Raw genomic sequence first — 16,800 nt, 5'->3', positions numbered from 1 at the left:
TCAGAGTTTCATGCATTTAAATTAGGATTTTTTTCCACTTATCTACACACCATACTCAACACTGTTAAGGCGAAAAAAGTTTTTATTGAGAAAAAAATTATATATTAAAAATACAAAACTGAAAGATCATAATTGGATAAGTCTCCACCCCCCTAAGTTAATACTTGGTGGAAGCACTTTTGGCAGCAATTACAGCTGTGAGTCTGTTGGGATAGGTCTCTACCAACTTTACACACCTAGATCTGGCAATATTTGACAATTCTTCTTTACAAAACTGTTCAAGCTCTGTCAAGTTCCTTGGGGAGCGTTGATGGACAGCAATCTTCAAGTCATGCCACACATTTTCAATTGGATTTAGGTCGGGACTCTGACTGGGCCACTCAAGGACATTTACGTTTTTGTTCCTTAGCCACTCCAGTGTAGCTTTGGCTGTGTGCTTTGGGTCGTTGTCATGCTGAAAGGTGAACTTCCGTCCCAGTTTCAGCTTTCTTGCAGAGGGCAGCAGGTTTTCCTCAATGACTTCACTGTACTTTGCTCCATTCATTTTCCCTTCTATCCTGACAAGTGCCCCAGTCCCTGCCAATGAGAAACATCCCCATACCATGATGCTGCCACAGTAGGGATGGTGTTCTTTGGGTGATGCGCTGTGTTGGGTTTGTGCCAAACATAACGCTTTGAATTTAGGCTAAAAAGTTCCATTTTAGTTTCGTCAGACCACAAAACTTTTTGCCACATGGCTACAGAATCTCCTGAGTGTTATTTTGCATACTTCAAACGGGATTCAAGGTGGTCTTTCTTGACTAAAATACAGGCCAGATTTGTGGAGTGCTTGGGATATTGTTGTCACATGTACACTTTGACTAGTCTTGGCCATAAAAGCCTGTAGCTCTTGCACAGTTGCCATTGGCCTCTTGCTAGCCTCTCTGATCAGTCTCCTTCTTGCTCGGTCATCCAGTTTGATCTAGGCAGGGTCTGGGTTGTGCCATACACCTTCCACTTCTTAATAATCGTCATGACTATATCCAAGGGATATTCAAGGCCTTTGATATTTTTTATACCCATCCCCTGATATGTGCCTTTCAACAACTTTGTCCTGGAGTTCTTTTGAAAAAGCCTTAGTGCTCATGGTTGAGTCTTTGCTTAGCCCTTAGCGGTCCATTTATTCAGCACGTCTCAGGCGCGTCAGGTCCAATTTATTTTCACACGCGCAGTTTATTTTAGACGCGCTGTTTAAAGGTATTTTTTTTTCAAAGTAAAACAGGTTTAAAAGGCACTGCATATCAACAGGACACTCAGTACTGCATCTCCAGCCCCGCCCAACCCCTTGTTCGCTATATTTTTCAAATGCCTCTTAATAATAGTACATACCGATAAATCATCTCTTGATCACTCGTTTTATCACCAAGCTCCTCAATAATGCGATCCAAGTCGTTATTTTATTACTATAACATCTAAAAAAAGCTCTGCAAATGTCTGTGATATTCTTTGAGCGCTGGATGCGGAAGCAGCTATCTTGTTTGTTTATGTCCGTGTTATCTATGTGGTGTCGGGTCTGTCTGTATTCATGAGATACGCCCCTTTTTTTTCGGCTTCTCTCAGCTCCTATCGGTCTCACTCGGCCATTGAATGGTTTTCTTGGCTTTTTCCAGAGAAAAAACGACTAGAGACCTGTTTTTTGCGTCTTTTTTGTTGATGTCGGACAGGGACCGACATTGGACCGGAAAGGGAAAATCGCGATGTCGGACCAGGTCCAACATAGGACCGCTAAGGGTTAGAAATGCACTACCCAGCAGAGGGAACCTACAGGAACTGCTGAATTTATCCTGAAATCGTGTGAATCACTACAGGTCTTAGAGTTACAATATATATCGATGTTCTGAGCATCAACAATTTAGTCAAAGTCTCCACTAGTGTTTTCCACTATTCTAAAAAAATTGACTGTTATTAATGCAGTTTAGTTTGGGTGAGAAGAAACCAAGCTAGTCATTTTGCAATCTTTAATTCACATTGATCAGAATCTTCAAATACGTGTGATCACATCAAATCATGAGCAGCTAATATGAAGTGCTGTAGTAGCTAACCCATCACATTTACCCAGTGGTTCTCAACAGGGGGGGCGTGAAGCAATCCAAGGGGGGGGCGCTAGAAGTGTCAAAAAAAAAAAAAAAAAAAGGAAAATGTCACGTATATGGGACTTGATGTTCTGAAGATGGCGCGGGTTGATTCTATGATAGTATAAACTACCTACCCTCCATATATATATATATATATATATATATATATATATATATATATATATATATATACAGTTCAGTTTGTAAAATGTAAAGAACAGGCGGTGTTAAATGTAATTCAAGGTTTGTTCCATAATGCCCCTCACTTCAAGCCCTCTGTACAATATATTGTTATAATACAATGATCACGGGTTAAGGGACAATGTTCTTGTTTAGACTCAGGATGAACCCAGTTGTTGCATTGCCACTCTTTTCAACACAGAGCCCCGTTATGTACACTGAATCCCATCCTCACACTTGTCCATTTTTTCAGTGGCTAAGCTTGAAATATCACACTTGGTCTGCTCTGTATTGTATTCTTAAAATATTGTGTTAAAATATATATTTTTCATGTGGAAATTACAAAAGACAGACCGTCTTGCTGTAAATACGCTTGAATTCAGAATTAAAATCTAATGTCCCATCTGTGATGAGATTCCAGGAGTGGTTACTATGGAATATCGTGCTTTGGACACTGTTAATTCAAGCTGATTAAAAGGGTTCGTTTTCCAATGTGAAGTGTCTGCTTCTTTTTGTCGACTGGTGTTCACATTTGGAAGGATGAAAACTGTGTTGCTGAATGTAGAAACACAACATATAATTATATACAATAGAATAATTATATATTGTAATTATAACAACTTCCTGAATGATTATTATTTTTATTATTGCAAAGCTTTAACTGTTCTTGTCTGTTTCAAATGAAACCAAAACCAGTCTGCAACATGTTCATTATTATTTAACTTTAACAACAACAAAACATACAGACTTCCAAACAAATGTACCCTGAGACCGAACTGCTGTGTTTGTCATTAATGCACTTCCCAAAAGAAGTACTGTATGTAAAACTTTGCAGGAGTCCACCTTAAATAAATAGCTTTACCGTATTTGGCATGTGTGTTTCTCATAGCAAGCACAGAGCATGAGCTGTGCATACCTTAGCGTGTGCTTGCTTGTTGCTTTCTTTAAGGCAATGCTGTTAATCAGAGGTGAAGCATCAAGGCTGGGTTGTCAGCGGGCATTGCTTGCAGATGAATCCCCAGTTGCAGTGACGTTTCTTATTCACAAACATTCCAGGGAATGTTATTTTGTTACCTAGTGCTTGGAGGGGCTTTGCAATTTTTTTTCAAAGGAGTGGCAGTACAAAGGCTAACAGATTTAATGTGCTGCCCTGCCTTTCTTTTAACTAAAGATGAATAATAAGTTCATCCTGTGCACAGTTTTGGGTTACAAAGAAGGGTGAAGTGTACATATTAACTTACAGGAGATCCTTACAGAACTTCTAATGTCAAGACATGTACTTTGATGAGCACATGCTGTGTTGTGGTGATTGTCAAAGACTCATCAAAGACATTTATACCATGACTGCCTGTTACATGTGATCTGGATGTTTTGAGCTCAAATTGAGAAGGTGGACTAAACGGAAAGCAGGGTTATTTATGTAAACGCTATTGAATGGATTCAGTAATAAAACTATCTTAATGGCATGAAAACTTTAAAGACCTGGGGAAGTGTGACAGTCTGGCTCGCAGTGATGAGGTGTGGTGACGTCATGGACCAGGAAGTAACTGAAACCAAACAGTGGATGGGCGGGTGAAGCTGAATGCAATAGCACTCAGCGTATTTATTAACAAACAAAAGATTTAAACAAAACACAAAACAAAAAGGCCCAAGGGCCAAACGAATAAGCAAACAAACAAACAAACAAGTAAGTGTCGTGCTGGCTAATCCAGCACGTTTTAGCAATTGTTAATTACGTCTTATTCTCCTCGCGCTCTTTCTCTCTCCGCTCTCCCGTACTCTCCTCTACACTCAATCCCGAGTGCAGAGAGCTGCAGGTTTATATACTCTGGCCGAGGGATTAACTAGTTGTTAATTATCTTATTATCCCTCGGCCAGAGTCTGCACGCGTTTGGTAAGGATGCATAACTGTCAGCTAGTTAAATAATCAGTAGCTGATCAGCCATGCATCCTCACAGGGTTTTTAAATATAATAATACAAGACGTGGCGCTTTTAACTGCGCCGCAAACAAAAATACAAATAATAATACATAGGGGCGGGACACTCCGCCACAGGAAGTTATAAGAAATAACAGATATAGAAAGCAGCATGCAATAACTGCAGAAAAAGCAGAGAAAACTCCTGCATTTTCCTTAAGTGCAAAAACAGACCACTGAAACGTTTATCAAGAGAACTGGGAGTTGCAAGAAACATAACTTCGGTAAAGGTTTAAAAACATGAATAGAATGTTTATCTAAGTCTTGTTTTAATTTATATTATGATTTAACTTCATTTAAATAATATTGAAATGCACCTCATTCAGATATGTAGTTCATGTCATATAAACTGTGCTTTGCACGAACCTGGTACCTGTCTAATATAAAGAGTTTCTAATAAAACAGGAGAATTTGGTGCTAAGCTGATTGATTTCCATTCCCCACTCCAAGGCATGTTTTCACCTATAAGACAGGCAGATCTGTGCACGGACACCTCCATTTAAGAGCAGAATCAGACTGCTCTTTGTTTATGAATGAGATCCCAGATGTACAGAATTGTGCAGTATTTCCATCTGACTACCTCCTTTCCCTGACAGGGGCCACAGTGGAATGCTTCTCCATTCAGTTTTGTTATTAGCAATCCACATAACTTAGTGAGTGTCCTCGTGCTGGACTCCAGGTCTGTCAGAAACTCGTCCTCGTGCTGCACTGTCAGGAGCTCGTCCTCGTGCTGCACTGTCAGGAACTCGTCCTCATGCTGCACTGTCAGGAACTCGTCCTCGTGCTGGACTGTCAGGAACTCGTCTTCGTGCTGGACTGTCAGGAACTCGTCCTCGTGCTGGACTCCAGGCCTGTCAGGAGCTCGTCCTCGTGCTGCACTGTCAGGAACTCGTCCTCGTGCTGCACTGTCAGGAACTCATCCTCGTGCTGGACTGTCAGAAACTCGTCCTCGTGCTGCACTGTCAGGAGCTCGTCCTCGTGCTGGACTGTCAGGAGCTCATCCTCGTGCTGGACTGTCAGGAACTCGTCCTCGTGCTGGACTGTCAGGAGCTCATCCTCGTGCTGGACTGTCAGAAACTCGTCCTCGTGCTGGACTGTCAGGAACTCGTCCTTGTGCTGCACTGTCAGGAACTCGTCCTCGTGCTGCACTGTCAGGAACTCGTCCTCGTGCTGGACTGTCAGGAACTCGTCTTCGTGCTGGACTGTCAGGAACTCGTCCTCGTGCTGGACTGTCAGGAACTCGTCTTCGTGCTGGACTGTCAGGAACTCGTCCTCGTGCTGGACTCCAGGCCTGTCAGGAACTCGTCCTCGTGCTGGACTGTCAGGAACTCGTCTTCGTGCTGGACTGTCAGGAACTCGTCCTCGTGCTGGACTCCAGGCCTGTCAGGAGCTCGTCCTCGTGCTGCACTGTCAGAAACTCGTCCTCGTGCTGGACTGTCAGGAACTCGTCCTCGTGCTGGACTGTCAGGAACTCATCCTCGTGCTGGACTGTCAGGAGCTCGTCCTCGTGCTGCACTGTCAGGAGCTCATCCTCGTGCGGGACTGTCAGGAGCTCGTCCTCGTGCTGGACTGTCAGGAGCTCGTCCTCGTGCTGGACTGTCAGGAACTCGTCCTCGTGCTGGACTGTCAGGAGCTCGTCCTCGTGCTGGACAGTCAGGAACTCGTCCTCGTGCTGGACTGTCAGGAACTCGTCCTCGTGCTGGACTGTCAGGAACTCGTCCTCGTGCTGGACTGTCAGGAACTCGTCCTCGTGCTGGACTGTCAGGAACTCATCCTTGTGCTGGACTGTCAGGAACTCGTCCTCGTGCTGGACTGTCAGGAACTCGTCCTCGTGCTGCACTTTCAGGAACTCATCCTCGTGCTGGACTGTCAGAAACTCGTCCTCGTGCTGGACTGTCAGGAACTCGTCCTCGTGCTGGACTGTCAGGAACTCGTCCTCGTGCTGGACTGTCAGGAACTCGTCCTCGTGCTGCACTGTCAGGAACTCATCCTCGTGCTGGACTGTCAGAAACTCGTCCTCATGCTGGACTGTCAGGAACTCGTCCTCGTGCTGAACTGTCAGGAACTCGTCCTCGTGCTGGACTGTCAGGAACTCGTCCTCGTGCTGGACTGCCAGGAACTCGTCCTCGTACTGGACTGTCAGGAGCTCGTCCTCGTGCTGGACTGTCAGGAGCTCGTCCTCGTGCTGGACTGTCAGGAACTCGTCCTCGTGCTGGACTGTCAGGAGCTCGTCCTCGTGCTGCACTGTCAGGAACTCGTCCTCGTGTTGCACTGTCAGGAGCTCGTCCTCGTGCTGGACTGTCAGGAGCTCGTCCTCGTGCTGGACTGTCAGGAGCTCGTCCTCGTGCTGCACTGTCAGGAACTCGTCCTCGTGCTGCACTGTCAGGAACTCGTCCTCGTGCTGCACTGTCAGGAACTCGTCCTCGTGCTGCACTGTCAGGAGCTCGTCCTCGTGCTGGACTGTCAGGAGCTCATCCTCGTGCTGGACTGTCAGGAGCTCGTCCTCGTGCTGGACTGTCAGGAACTCGTCCTCGTGCTGGACTGTCAGGAACTCGTCCTCGTGCTGGACTGTCAGGAACTCATCCTTGTGCTGGACTGTCAGGAACTCGTCCTCGTGCTGGACTGTCAGGAACTCGTCCTCGTGCTGGACTGTCAGGAACTCGTCCTCGTGCTGCACTGTCAGGAACTCATCCTCGTGCTGGACTGTCAGAAACTCGTCCTCATGCTGGACTGTCAGGAACTCGTCCTCGTGCTGAACTGTCAGGAACTCGTCCTCGTGCTGGACTGTCAGGAACTCGTCCTCGTGCTGGACTGCCAGGAACTCGTCCTCGTACTGGACTGTCAGGAGCTCGTCCTCGTGCTGGACTGTCAGGAGCTCGTCCTCGTGCTGGACTGTCAGGAACTCGTCCTCGTGCTGGACTGTCAGGAGCTCGTCCTCGTGCTGCACTGTCAGGAACTCGTCCTCGTGTTGCACTGTCAGGAGCTCGTCCTCGTGCTGGACTGTCAGGAGCTCGTCCTCGTGCTGGACTGTCAGGAGCTCGTCCTCGTGCTGCACTGTCAGGAACTCGTCCTCGTGCTGCACTGTCAGGAACTCGTCCTCGTGCTGCACTGTCAGGAACTCGTCCTCGTGCTGCACTGTCAGGAGCTCGTCCTCGTGCTGGACTGTCAGGAGCTCGTCCTCGTGTTGCACTGTCAGGAGCTCGTCCTCGTGCTGGACTGTCAGGAACTCGTCCTCGTGTTGGACTGTCAGGAACTCGTCCTCGTGCTGGACTGTCAGGAACTCATCCTCGTGCTGGACTGTCAGGAGCTCGTCCTCGTGCTGGACTGTCAGGAACTCGTCCTCGTGCTGGACTGTCAGGAGCTCGTCCTCGTGTTGCACTGTCAGGAGCTCGTCCTCGTGCTGGACTGTCAGGAACTTGTCCTCGTGTTGGACTGTCAGGAACTCGTCCTCGTGCTGGACTGTCAGGAACTCGTCCTCGTGCTGGACTGTCAGGAACTCGTCCTCGTGCTGCACTGTCAGGAACTCATCCTCGTGCTGGACTGTCAGGAGCTCGTCCTCGTGCTGGACTGTCAGGAGCTCGTCCTCGTGCTGGACTGTCAGGTGCTCGTCCTCGTGCTGGACTGTCAGGAGCTCATCCTCGTGCTGGACTGTCAGGAACTCGTCCTCGTGCTGGACTGTCAGGAACTCGTCCTCGTGTTGGACTGTCAGGAACTCGTCCTCGTGCTGGACTGTCAGGAACTCGTCCTCGTGCTGGACTGTCAGGAACTCGTCCTCGTGCTGGACTGTCAGGAACTCGTCCTCGTGCTGCACTGTCAGGAACTCGTCCTCGTGCTGGACTGTCAGGAACTCGTCCTCGTGCTGGACTGTCAGAAACTCATCCTCGTGCTGGACTGTCAGGAACTCGTCCTCGTGCTGCACTGTCAGGAACTCGTCCTCGTGCTGGACTGTCAGAAACTCGTCCTCGTGCTGGACTGTCAGGAACACGTCCTCGTGCTGGACTGTCAGGAGCTCGTCCTCGTGCTGCACTGTCAGGAGCTCATCCTCGTGCGGGACTGTCAGGAGCTCGTCCTCGTGCTGGACTGTCAGGAGCTCGTCCTCGTGCTGGACTGTCAGGAACTCGTCCTCGTGCTGGACTGTCAGGAGCTCGTCCTCGTGCTGGACAGTCAGGAACTCGTCCTCGTGCTGGACTGTCAGGAACTCGTCCTCGTGCTGGACTGTCAGGAACTCGTCCTCGTGCTGGACTGTCAGGAACTCGTCCTCGTGCTGGACTGTCAGGAACTCATCCTTGTGCTGGACTGTCAGGAACTCGTCCTCGTGCTGGACTGTCAGGAACTCGTCCTCGTGCTGCACTTTCAGGAACTCATCCTCGTGCTGGACTGTCAGAAACTCGTCCTCGTGCTGGACTGTCAGGAACTCGTCCTCGTGCTGGACTGTCAGGAACTCGTCCTCGTGCTGGACTGTCAGGAACTCGTCCTCGTGCTGCACTGTCAGGAACTCATCCTCGTGCTGGACTGTCAGAAACTCGTCCTCATGCTGGACTGTCAGGAACTCGTCCTCGTGCTGAACTGTCAGGAACTCGTCCTCGTGCTGGACTGTCAGGAACTCGTCCTCGTGCTGGACTGCCAGGAACTCGTCCTCGTACTGGACTGTCAGGAGCTCGTCCTCGTGCTGGACTGTCAGGAGCTCGTCCTCGTGCTGGACTGTCAGGAACTCGTCCTCGTGCTGGACTGTCAGGAGCTCGTCCTCGTGCTGCACTGTCAGGAACTCGTCCTCGTGTTGCACTGTCAGGAGCTCGTCCTCGTGCTGGACTGTCAGGAGCTCGTCCTCGTGCTGGACTGTCAGGAGCTCGTCCTCGTGCTGCACTGTCAGGAACTCGTCCTCGTGCTGCACTGTCAGGAACTCGTCCTCGTGCTGCACTGTCAGGAACTCGTCCTCGTGCTGCACTGTCAGGAGCTCGTCCTCGTGCTGGACTGTCAGGAGCTCATCCTCGTGCTGGACTGTCAGGAGCTCGTCCTCGTGCTGGACTGTCAGGAACTCGTCCTCGTGCTGGACTGTCAGGAACTCGTCCTCGTGCTGGACTGTCAGGAACTCATCCTTGTGCTGGACTGTCAGGAACTCGTCCTCGTGCTGGACTGTCAGGAACTCGTCCTCGTGCTGGACTGTCAGGAACTCGTCCTCGTGCTGCACTGTCAGGAACTCATCCTCGTGCTGGACTGTCAGAAACTCGTCCTCATGCTGGACTGTCAGGAACTCGTCCTCGTGCTGAACTGTCAGGAACTCGTCCTCGTGCTGGACTGTCAGGAACTCGTCCTCGTGCTGGACTGCCAGGAACTCGTCCTCGTACTGGACTGTCAGGAGCTCGTCCTCGTGCTGGACTGTCAGGAGCTCGTCCTCGTGCTGGACTGTCAGGAACTCGTCCTCGTGCTGGACTGTCAGGAGCTCGTCCTCGTGCTGCACTGTCAGGAACTCGTCCTCGTGTTGCACTGTCAGGAGCTCGTCCTCGTGCTGGACTGTCAGGAGCTCGTCCTCGTGCTGGACTGTCAGGAGCTCGTCCTCGTGCTGCACTGTCAGGAACTCGTCCTCGTGCTGCACTGTCAGGAACTCGTCCTCGTGCTGCACTGTCAGGAACTCGTCCTCGTGCTGCACTGTCAGGAGCTCGTCCTCGTGCTGGACTGTCAGGAGCTCGTCCTCGTGTTGCACTGTCAGGAGCTCGTCCTCGTGCTGGACTGTCAGGAACTCGTCCTCGTGTTGGACTGTCAGGAACTCGTCCTCGTGCTGGACTGTCAGGAACTCATCCTCGTGCTGGACTGTCAGGAGCTCGTCCTCGTGCTGGACTGTCAGGAACTCGTCCTCGTGCTGGACTGTCAGGAGCTCGTCCTCGTGTTGCACTGTCAGGAGCTCGTCCTCGTGCTGGACTGTCAGGAACTTGTCCTCGTGTTGGACTGTCAGGAACTCGTCCTCGTGCTGGACTGTCAGGAACTCGTCCTCGTGCTGGACTGTCAGGAACTCGTCCTCGTGCTGCACTGTCAGGAACTCATCCTCGTGCTGGACTGTCAGGAGCTCGTCCTCGTGCTGGACTGTCAGGAGCTCGTCCTCGTGCTGGACTGTCAGGTGCTCGTCCTCGTGCTGGACTGTCAGGAGCTCATCCTCGTGCTGGACTGTCAGGAACTCGTCCTCGTGCTGGACTGTCAGGAACTCGTCCTCGTGTTGGACTGTCAGGAACTCGTCCTCGTGCTGGACTGTCAGGAACTCGTCCTCGTGCTGGACTGTCAGGAACTCGTCCTCGTGCTGGACTGTCAGGAACTCGTCCTCGTGCTGCACTGTCAGGAACTCGTCCTCGTGCTGGACTGTCAGGAACTCGTCCTCGTGCTGGACTGTCAGAAACTCATCCTCGTGCTGGACTGTCAGGAACTCGTCCTCGTGCTGCACTGTCAGGAACTCGTCCTCGTGCTGGACTGTCAGAAACTCGTCCTCGTGCTGGACTGTCAGGAACACGTCCTCGTGCTGGACTGTCAGGAGCTCGTCCTCGTGCTGGACTGTCAGGAACTCGTCCTCGTGCTGGACTGTCAGAAACTCGTCCTCGTGCTGGACTGTCAGGAACTCGTCCTCGTGCTGGACTGTCAGGAGCTCGTCCTCGTGCTGGACTGTCAGGAGCTCGTCCTCGTGCTGGACTGTCAGGAACTCGTCCTCGTGCTGGACTGTCAGAAACTCGTCCTCGTGCTGGACTGTCAGGAACTCGTCCTCATGCTGGACTGTCAGGAGCTCGTCCTCGTGCTGGACTGTCAGGAGCTCATCCTCGTGCTGGACTGTCAGGAGCTCGTCCTCGTGCTGGACTCCAGGCCTGTCAGGAACTCGTCCTCGTGCTGGACTGTCAGGAGCTCGTCCTCGTGCTGGACTGTCAGGAACTCGTCCTCGTGCTGGACTGTCAGGAGCTCATCCTCGTGCTGGACTGTCAGGAACTCGTCCTCGTGTTGGACTGTCAGGAACTCGTCCTCATGCTGGACTGTCAGGAACTCGTCCTCGTGCTGGACTGTCAGGAACTCGTCCTCGTGCTGGACTCCAGGCCTGTCAGGAACTCGTCCTCGTGTTGGACTCCAGAGATATCTCAATGCACTCGTTATTCTTTGCTGTGTGTTGTAATGTGAGAACGTGCGGTGATGTTTAGTGTAATGACATCCCTTATAGATATCTCAATGCACTCGTTATTCTTTGCTGTGTGTTGTAATGTGAGAACACGCAGTGATGTTTAGTGTAATGACATCCCTTATAGATATCTCAATGCACTCGTTATTCTTTGCTGTGTGTTGTAATGTGAGAACACGCAGTGATGTTTAGTGTAATGACATCCCTTATAGATATCTCAATGCACTCGTTATTCTTTGCTGTGTGTTGTAATGTGAGAACACGCAGTGATGTTTAGTGTAATGATATCCCTTATAGATATCTCAATGCACTCGTTATTCTTTGCTGTGTGTTTTAATGTGAGAACGCGCAGTGATGTTTAGTGTAATGATAACCCTTATAGATATCTCAATGCACTCGTTATTCTTTGCTGTGTGTTGTAATGTGAGAACGCGCAGTGATGTTTAGTGTAATGATATCCCTTATAGATATCTCAATGCACTCGTTATTCTTTGCTGTGTGTTGTAATGTGAGAACGCGCAGTGATGTTTAGTGTAATGATATCCCTTATAAATATCTCAATGCACTCGTTATTCTTTGCTGTGTGTTGTAATGGGAGAACGCGCAGTGATGTTTAGTGTAATGATATCCCTTATAGATATCTCAATGCACTCGTTATTCTTTGCTGTGTGTTGTAATGTGAGAACGCGCGGTGATGTTTAGTGTAATGATATCCCTTATAGATATCTCAATGCACTCGTTATTCTTTGCTGTGTGTTGTAATGTGAGAACGCGCGGTGATGTTTAGTGTAATGATATCCCTTATAGATATCTCAATGCACTCGTTATTCTTTGCTGTGTGTTGTAATGTGAGAACACGCAGTGATGTTTAGTGTAATGATATCCCTTATAGATATCTCAATGCACTCGTTATTCTTTGCTGTGTGTTGTAATGTGAGAACGCGCAGTGATGTTTAGTGTAATGATATCCCTTATAGATATCTCAATGCACTCGTTATTCTTTGCTGTGTGTTGTAATGTGAGAACGCGCAGTGATGTTTAGTGTAATGATATCCCTTATAGATATCTCAATGCACTCGTTATTCTTTGCTGTGTGTTGTAATGGGAGAACGCGCAGTGATGTTTAGTGTAATGACATCCCTTATAGATATCTCAATGCACTCGTTATTCTTTGCTGTGTGTTGTAATGTGAGAACGCGCAGTGATGTTTAGTGTAATGATATCCCTTATAGATATCTCAATGCACTCGTTATTCTTTGCTGTGTGTTGTAATGGGAGAACGCGCAGTGATGTTTAGTGTAATGATATCCCTTATAGTTATCTCAATGCACTCGTTATTCTTTGCTGTGTGTTGTAATGTGAGAACGCGCAGTGATGTTTAGTGTAATGATATCCCTTATAGATATCTCAATGCACTCGTTATTCTTTGCTGTGTGTTGTAATGGGAGAACGCGCAGTGATGTTTAGTGTAATGACATCCCTTATAGATATCTCAATGCACTCGTTATTCTTTGCTGTGTGTTGTAATGGGAGAACGCGCGGTGATGTTTAGTGTAATGATATCCCTTATAGATATCTCAATGCACTCGTTATTCTTTGCTGTGTGTTGTAATGGGAGAACGCGCGGTGATGTTTAGTGTAATGATATCCCTTATAGATATCTCAATGCACTCGTTATTCTTTGCTGTGTGTTGTAATGTGAGAACGCGCGGTGATGTTTAGTGTAATGATATCCCTTATAGATATCTCAATGCACTCGTTATTCTTTGCTGTGTGTTGTAATGTGAGAACACGCAGTGATGTTTAGTGTAATGATATCCCTTATAGATTTCTCAATGCACTCGTTATTCTTTGCTGTGTGTTGTAATGGGAGAACGCGCAGTGATGTTTAGTGTAATGATATCCCTTATAGATATCTCAATGCACTCGTTATTCTTTGCTGTGTGTTGTAATGTGAGAACGCGCAGTGATGTTTAGTGTAATGATATCCCTTATAGATATCTCAATGCACTCGTTATTCTTTGCTGTGTGTTGTAATGTGAGAACGCGCAGTGATGTTTAGTGTAATGATATCCCTTATAGATATCTCAATGCACTCGTTATTCTTTGCTGTGTGTTGTAATGTGAGAACGTGCAGTGATGTTAGTGTAATGATATCCCTTATAGATATCTCAATGCACTCGTTATTCTTTGCTGTGTGTTGTAATGTGAGAACGCGCAGTGATGTTTAGTGTAATGATATCCCTTATAGATATCTCAATGCACTCGTTATTCTTTGCTGTGTGTTGTAATGTGAGAACGCGCGGTGATGTTTAGTGTAATGACATCCCTTATAGATATCTCAATGCACTCGTTATTCTTTGCTGTGTGTTGTAATGTGAGAACGCGCGGTGATGTTTAGTGTAATGATATCCCTTATAGATATCTCAATGCACTCGTTATTCTTTGCTGTGTGTTGTAATGTGAGAACGCGCGGTGATGTTTAGTGTAATGATATCCCTTATAGATATCTCAATGCACTCGTTATTCTTTGCTGTGTGTTGTAATGTGAGAACGCGCGGTGATGTTTAGTGTAATGATATCCCTTATAGATATCTCAATGCACTCGTTATTCTTTGCTGTGTGTTGTAATGGGAGAACGCGCAGTGATGTTTAGTGTAATGACATCCCTTATAGATATCTCAATGCACTCGTTATTCTTTGCTGTGTGTTGTAATGTGAGAACGCGCGGTGATGTTTAGTGTAATGATATCCCTTATAGATATCTCAATGCACTCGTTATTCTTTGCTGTGTGTTGTAATGGGAGAACGCGCAGTGATGTTTAGTGTAATGATATCCCTTATAGATATCTCAATGCACTCGTTATTTTTTGCTGTGTGTTGTAATGTGGAACGCGCAGTGATGTTTAGTGTTATGACATCCCTTATAGATATCTCAATGCACTCGTTATTCTTTGCTGTGTGTTGTAATGTGAGAACGCGCGGTGATGTTTAGTGTAATGATATCCCTTATAGATATCTCAATGCACTCGTTATTCTTTGCTTTGTGTTGTAATGTGAGAACGTGCGGTGATGTTTAGTGTAATGATATCCCTTATAGATATCTCAATGCACTCGTTATTCTTTGCTGTGTGTTGTAATGTGAGAACGCGCAGTGATGTTTAGTGTAATGATATCCCTTATAGATATCTCAATGCACTCGTTATTCTTTGCTGTGTGTTGTAATGGGAGAACGCGCAGTGATGTTTAGTGTAATGATATCCCTTATAGATATCTCAATGCACTCGTTATTCTTTGCTGTGTGTTGTAATGGGAGAACGCGCAGTGATGTTTAGTGTAATGATATCCCTTATAGATATCTCAATGCACTCGTTATTCTTTGCTGTGTGTTGTAATGTGAGAACGCGCAGTGATGTTTAGTGTAATGATATCCCTTATAGATATCTCAATGCACTCGTTATTCTTTGCTGTGTGTTGTAATGTGAGAACACGCAGTGATGTTTAGTGTAATGATATCCCTTATAGATATCTCAATGCACTCGTTATTCTTTGCTGTGTGTTGTAATGTGAGAACGTGCGGTGATGTTTAGTGTAATGATATCCCTTATAGATATCTCAATGCACTCGTTATTCTTTGCTGTGTGTTGTAATGTGAGAACGCGCGGTGATGTTTAGTGTAATGACATCCCTTATAGATATCTCAATGCACTCGTTATTCTTTGTATCGATTTTTTAGTAAAAAAAAGGGCTTCAGTTAACTGATATACACAATTCTTGCATAAGGTTTAATGTGCATTTTTATTGCCATATAAAATGCTATCCAAATACATTTTCTTATCTCTAATTCAAATTCAAGATATGCAAATGTTTAATATTACATAAACTGCATCATGATAACTTTGCCGTAGGTCACATGGTCTCATTACAGCTAGACAATGGCAGAGAGTTTGAACTACAAAGTGAAGCGATATGTAGCCACCAAGAAACTTTTCATCTATAGCATTGCCTTTGAAATGTCTGCATATTACAAACCAAAGCAAAGAACCAGCAAATAACTAGGGTTCCATCCAGTGCTAATAGATCAGATCAAGTGGATTTTAAAGATGGGGTCAGCTCGTGCTGATATAAGATCATAGAAGAGATTTTTAAACATGGTTAGAACTCCTTGAAGCCTGAGGAAGTGTTTAAAACTATTTGTGGTTGAAGATAATGTGCACAGTCCTTCTATACTGTCTGTACAGCACATGGCAATGTGCCCGTGATGATAGCAGCAGCTCTTGGGAGGATATGGCTACCACTGTTTTCCTTCTTTAGTCACAGTATGACTCAGTGTACTTTCTGCAGACGCACAACCACGTATTGCTTTTTTCTAATGACCTAAAAAAAAAATAAAAAAATACTGGCCCTATTTGAGGAAATGCAAAATTTGACACAATTTTCTTCAAAACGTTAAATAAATAGAAAAAACCTGCAAAACATTTCAAATAGCCTATTCTGTATTTAAAATGCTTCTTAGTAGTTTTTTTAATGTGATTAGGTGTATCAGTGGCTCGTGACACGGTAAACCGTGTTAATAGAGAGATGTACTTGCTCTTATTGTATTACTTGTATTGTAACACTTGAAATGTATTTGCTTACGATTGTAAGTCGCCCTGGATAAGGGCGTCTGCTAAGAAATAAATAATAATAATAATAATGTACTACATAGATACTTGTAGTCTACCAAATGGCTCTTGAGTGACACATAAATATTATTATTATTATTATTATTTATTTCTTAGCAGACGCCCTTATCCAGGGCGACTTACAATCGTAAGCAAATACAATGCAAACGCTTCAAATGTAAATATGCTTTACTGTATATTTGGTATGAACACATTATTTGCATTCAAATGTTGCCTTTACAAAATAATCCGTCATTAATGATTACTTGATGTTGTTACGCAGCTTCCCATCAGAACCATGTCACGTATCGTGATGTGTATCGTAACGTGACATGCGGATCGTTTCTCTTTGCACCCCTAAATGCAATGTATGTTTGTCAAGCTAATTGTGGTTATAGCAGACATTGTGTTGCTACAATACTTGTAGACCAGGTTTAGTTATGATTAGATCACCACCTAGTGTTCATACTGAGACTAAAAGACAAAATAGATCAAACAGAATTGGAATGCATGCTGTTGGTTACACTGCAGCTCTGAAGAATCCTGATCATCCAGATTTAACCACATTTAGCATGTTCATGTGAGTCGCCAGATAGAGGAACATTATGCCATGTGTATTCCCCTGGTCACCCAGAGAGATGCACCCTCACATGCCATGTGTATTCCCCTGGTCACCCAGAGAGATGCTCCCTCACATGCCATGTGTATTCCCCTGGTCACT

The sequence above is a fragment of the Acipenser ruthenus genome, chromosome 1 (genome assembly GCF_902713425.1).
Source record: "Acipenser ruthenus chromosome 1, fAciRut3.2 maternal haplotype, whole genome shotgun sequence".
In the NCBI taxonomy this organism is placed as follows: Eukaryota; Metazoa; Chordata; class Actinopteri; order Acipenseriformes; family Acipenseridae; genus Acipenser; species Acipenser ruthenus.
Note: the sequence above shows the minus strand (reverse complement) of the source record.